This window comes from Cnephaeus nilssonii (genome assembly GCF_951640355.1).
Source record: "Cnephaeus nilssonii genome assembly, chromosome: 4".
Classification (NCBI taxonomy): Eukaryota; Metazoa; Chordata; class Mammalia; order Chiroptera; family Vespertilionidae; genus Cnephaeus; species Cnephaeus nilssonii.
Genome location: NC_137075.1, coordinates 102,452,216 through 102,457,393, shown reverse-complemented (window position 1 = coordinate 102,457,393; position 5,178 = coordinate 102,452,216). Strand labels below are relative to the sequence as shown.

General features: G+C 50.2%; 1 pseudogene across 1 annotated transcript; it reads right to left on the bottom strand.

The window, feature by feature from the left end:
- Positions 1-680: 680 nt before the first annotated feature.
- On the bottom strand, positions 681-2,648 carry LOC307098322 (eukaryotic translation initiation factor 5-like; annotated as a pseudogene). The gene is made up of 2 exons: positions 2,543-2,648; positions 681-1,831 (listed from the first exon to the last, which is right to left on the bottom strand). The product of its transcript is annotated as a eukaryotic translation initiation factor 5-like (transcript).
- Between the last annotated feature and the right edge of the window lie 2,530 nt (positions 2,649-5,178).

Sequence of the window (5,178 nt, the reverse complement as noted above, 5' to 3'; positions counted from 1 at the left end):
GGGCAGACGTTCAACCCAGGAGCTGCCAAGCTGCAGTGACTTGGCAGCTGCGGTTCTCAGGTGACACACCCAGAACCAGAGAGGAGGGAGCCCGATTCTGGGGTGCATCACCAGAGAACCTCCCTCTCGTAATCTGGGGCCCCTCTGAGGATGTCGGAGAGCTGGTTTCAGCCCGATCCCTGCAGGCCAAGCCAAGGGACCTCTAGTTAAAAATAAGTTTATGCTCACATTCTGCTAAAGACCTGTTTACAATCTCAGCACCTAATAGTTTCTAACCAACTCCAAGAATCCCTATCAGGTTAAATGATGGATCAATGTTCTTCAAAGGAACCAAATGTTTCATCAACTTAAGTCACTCAGCACCAAAAAATTTAAGAATGGCCAAAATCAAATCTTTATTTTTATAACTGTATAAATGTGATCCAAATGTGTCCATCACTAATTTTTCAAAAAGAAACATGCTGTAAATTAGCAAACTACATCTGTTCACTGATATGTGTATGGACTCCTGAGGTGTCTCATTGGGGCTTAATTACAGACCACTCCCAGCAATACGTTTTTAGCAGAAAGTGTAGCACGATGTTAAGCCATGTTAGCTTTTGCACATATATGTTGCACCTCTGGCTGATGATGCAGAAAGATTCTCAGCATTACAGATCAGCTGGGCTGCACCCACCCCTTTAAATGGCCTCAACAGCAATGTCAGCGTCCTTGTTGTCAGACTTCACAGCTTCAACTTTCAGTACACTGGCCATCTCCAAATACACCACCTCCATATTCTCATCTTCGTCTTCTTCTTCACCACCAGAAGATTCCTCCTCTGCTTCCTTCAACCACTTTATAAGTGGTTCTGCTTTGACACGAATCTCTTTGGCAAGTTCTTTTGAAACATATTTCTTTGAGGCCTTTTCTGACCAGCTGATGACCTCTACCTCCAAAAGATCTGCATCATACATTTCCTTCAGGATGTGTGGAATCTTGGAGATGAGCTGAGCTTGATGCACTGCTGTCACACACTCCAAACTGCAAAGAAGGTAACGTTGAGCTTTTTTATTGTTGTGACAAAATCGTAGGAAATGGTGCCTGCATTTTTTAATCTGTTCTCTAATCTTCTCATTAGAAAGAACTTCGGTCAAAACAAGAGGTCCCATAGCTTTTACATTCAGTCTTTCTGCTTCGGCAACAATTTCTTTGCCCAATGAGTCGATAATACCCTCTTCTTTCCTTTTCTTAACAAAATCAAACAGGATATTGCCCTGTTCTTCGACAGTTCTTTCCAAATCATTACTGAGTGTTTGCATGGCCACTGATTTCATCCATTCTGTGCCTCTGAGCTTCCTCCGTGGTATCCTCCCCCCAGTCATCATCCTCCTCTTCTTCCACAGCATGTGGAGGGGGGCTGATTTCATTTGATGGTGGTGGTGTCTCTCTGCAGGGCACAGAGCCTTTTCCTTGTCTTTGCCCTTCCTATTTTTCTTTTTCTTTCTTTCCTGTGCCACTGTCACTGTTCTCGGGTGGGTTTTTGAGAATGAATGTGCAGAGTTTATGATGTGTGTCAAGCATGCCTCAGGCTTTACAAGAATTAGCTATTGTTTGCTTCTTTAGCTTGACATGCAGCTCTGTTTCAGGATTCTCACACTCAGGACAAAAAACAAATTTTTTAATGAATCCATCCTACATGCCTTGCAGCCTATTCGCCTCATGAGATCCATTGACAACGTAATGGTCATTCTTAACATCAGACTGGGTCTGTGCTCCAGCTCAAAACCAAAATATTTGGTGGGATACATTGGAGGCTGGTTAAGTGCCTTTGCAACGTCAACCATCCTATCTAATAATCCTATCTAATAAAAGACTAATATGCAAATTGACCATCACTCCAACACACAAGATGGCCACCCCCATGTGGTCAAAAATGGCTGCCCCCATGTGGACACAAGATGGCCACCATAAGATGGCCAGCTGGGGAGGGCAGTTAGGGGTGACCAGGCTGGCAGGGGAGCAGTTAGGCATTGATCAGGCTGGCAGGGGAGTGGTTAGGGGGTAATCAAGCTGGCAGGCAGAGGCGGTTAGGGGCAATCAGGCAGGCAAGCAGGCGAGCAGTTGGGAGCCAGCAGTCCCAGATTGTGAGAGGGATGTCCGACTGCCTGTTTAGGCCCGATCCCACCAGGATAAGGCCTAAACGGGCAGTCGAACATCCCTCGAGGGGTCCCAGATTGAAGAGGGTGCAGGCTGGGCTGAGGGACATCGCCCCCCACCCGTGCATGAATTTTGTGCACCGGGCCTCTAGTCTATAATAATAAAAGCCGAACGACCTTCCGGACATCATTCCAGACATCCTTCCTGACGAAGCCACAGTGGCGGGGCGAGGCAGAGGCGGTTAGGGGCGATCAGGCAAGCAGAGTGGTTAGGGGCGATCAGGCAGGCAGGCAGGCCAGTGGTTAGGAGCCAGAGTTCCCGGATTGCAAGAGGGTGCAGGCCGGGCTGAGGGACACCCCACCCCCCCACATGAATTTATGAATTTCGTGCACCGGGCCTCTACTGTTGACTATAACTGTCTTATTTCCATTTCCTTTGCCCTCAACCTTGGCAATCAGATGGGGCATGTTGTAGCGATAGAACTGGTCTGACACGCTGCGGTGGACGTTTCAGACATTCTGGCTTATTAGTGGCTTTATCAATAAGATGAAGAGATCTTTGATTGCAACTTTTTGGTACCTTCTGTCTGGAGAAGAAGCGATGGCATAAAAGACTGCAAGAGCTCTCGGTCTCTGACATGAAAACGTGTTCGCCACTGAGGCTGTCAGCTCCTTGCTTGTATGTGACATTCCCCCCAATGCAGGTACCAAGGGCTGCGCAACAGCTCGTTTTCGTCAAATAAAGACATAAACCCAACGCTGCTCGCTGGGACTGGGATGAAGTGAGGCGCGCTGGAGCCGGAGTCCGAGGAGGGGCAGTGAAGGAGGAGCGCAGCGAGCAGCGGCCCGGCAGGTGCCCAGCAGCAGGGAGGGGTTGCCCAGCGACGTCCCGGGTCCACACCCATCAGCGGCCGGGTCCTGGCGACCTGGCGCGGAGAGACGGCACCGTGAGCCACGCGGATTGGCACCTTCCCCGCCAGCCAGCGGCCCTCGGAGGTCGAGGAGGCGGGGAGGACTGGGGAGGGGCGCGGGGCCGCCACTGAACGGTACACTTTTAAATGGTTAGCAATGGTGGTTTTTATGTTGTGTGTAGTTTACCACTAACATACCATGAACATTTGTTTAGCCCTGATCAGTGTGGCTCAGTTGCTTGGGCGTGGTCCCAGGCACCAAAAGGTCACTGGTTCAATTCCCAGTCAGGGTGTGCGCAGGAGGCAACCAGTCCATGTTTCTCTCTGTGTCTCCTTCTCCCTTCCTCTCTCTAAAATCAACAAACAACTTTAAAAAAATGAGTAGCGTAAAGAAATTGTTTTTTTTAAAAAAGGCAGTCTTGTTCCCTTGCAGTTAGTTATAACCTGGGTGGCAGTTCCTGCGAAAGACCATCTTTCCATCTCCCAGGATAGACATCACCTGGTCATCCGGGAGGGGATTGCGCTCACTGGAGCGGGGACCGCAGAGTTCTGTCCAGATGGACAATTCCTTCTTCAAGGAAGTCTGCAGACACAGTTCTGGCCTCACACCCACTCGCTTCTGCGTTGCTCACAGTAACACAGAGGGGCAGGGTGGGGTGTCCTAGCGTTTCATGCGGTTTAGACCCGGCTTGCTCCACGCGCACTGCTGACACCTGTGGCAGGAGGAGTCTGTCGTGGGCTGTCCTGTGCGCTGCAGGATGTTTAGCAGATCTAACCTCTAGATGCCAGTAGCCCCCTCAGCTGTGACAACCAAAATGTCTGCCAGGTGTCCCCTGGGAGAAAGCATCGCCCCCATTTGAGAACCATTGATTTGCAGGGTTTGAGCCAAGGCCACAGCATCTGCACATAGACGGAGTCTTCTCAGTCATCTCCCATTCCTCCCACACACAGACTTATCCTCCATTAAGGCCCCCTGAGAGCCACCGCCACCCTTCTTGTCCCTTCTCCATCCAGGGAATATTGCTGGCCTCCTGGCCCTCTGGCTCCAGGTGGCTGGGCCAGTGGGAGGCACAAGTGAGAGAGGCTGGAGTATTTCCCCTCCCTCCCTCCCTCCCTGCTTCCTTCCCTCCCTGAGCACTGGGTTCTGATGGCAACTCAGCCAGGTTCTGGGAGAGCCAATGCCTCCCTCTGCCCAGTTAGGCAGAGGAATGGGGCCAGCTCCCAGGCCATCAGCCCGGCGTGCTGTACCCTCTGCAATCATTTGCTTGACCCCTGCATACCTCTGCAAATAGATTTTTCATTAATTTACTTCCAGTTAGACCTTCTTGACTGGGCCATCTATTTCCTGACTGTTAAAACCAATGACCCCAAACTTAGGACAAGAACTCAAACTCAACACTTAGCACGCTGCAGCTATGCATCCAGGCCTTGCTTCCAGCGAGTTTCTGCCACCTGCCCCCCGAGGAATGTGCCCTCCCCCCTCGGAAGCCTCCTGACCCTGGGTCACTAATGCTCTTATGCTCTATGCCTCCCCCCACCTCATCCTGCCTTATCCCTGCACCTGGACTTAGTGATTTGGGAGGAAAAAGAAAGTAATTGTATTTCACCCTGTACACTGAAGTATGGTAGCAACCATACTTAGGTAAAAACTGCTGTTTGAATTTTAACCCTGCTATTCTGGCTTCTGCACGCACTTACTTGCTTAAACAATAGGGTAGTTACCTCAGCTTCCAGACTGAGACCTGGAAATTCACAGACTCTATGCCTGTGGACCAGAACTGCAGAAGATTGATTCCCACTGGCTCAGTAGCTCCAGGAGTAGAAACTGTAGATAACCTTTAAAGATTACTAACTCTGCTTGACTCTGCCTCTGTAAACCTACTTTCGCAAGATAGGGCCACATTCCAATGTCCAGCAGGACAAAGGAAAATTCTTGTGGTTTAGACCTTTAAAAGGACTGCCTACACCTGGAACGGCGCGGTCGTGAGTGTGGCCACCTGTGTGTGGTGCTCTCGCGGCCGTCCTGGCCAGTTGAATAAATCCTTGCCTGTTTTTTAATCAATCAGCAGCCTCCGGTGGTCTTATTCTGACTCTAGGGTTCGACCCCACAACATTTGGAGGCCCCAGCG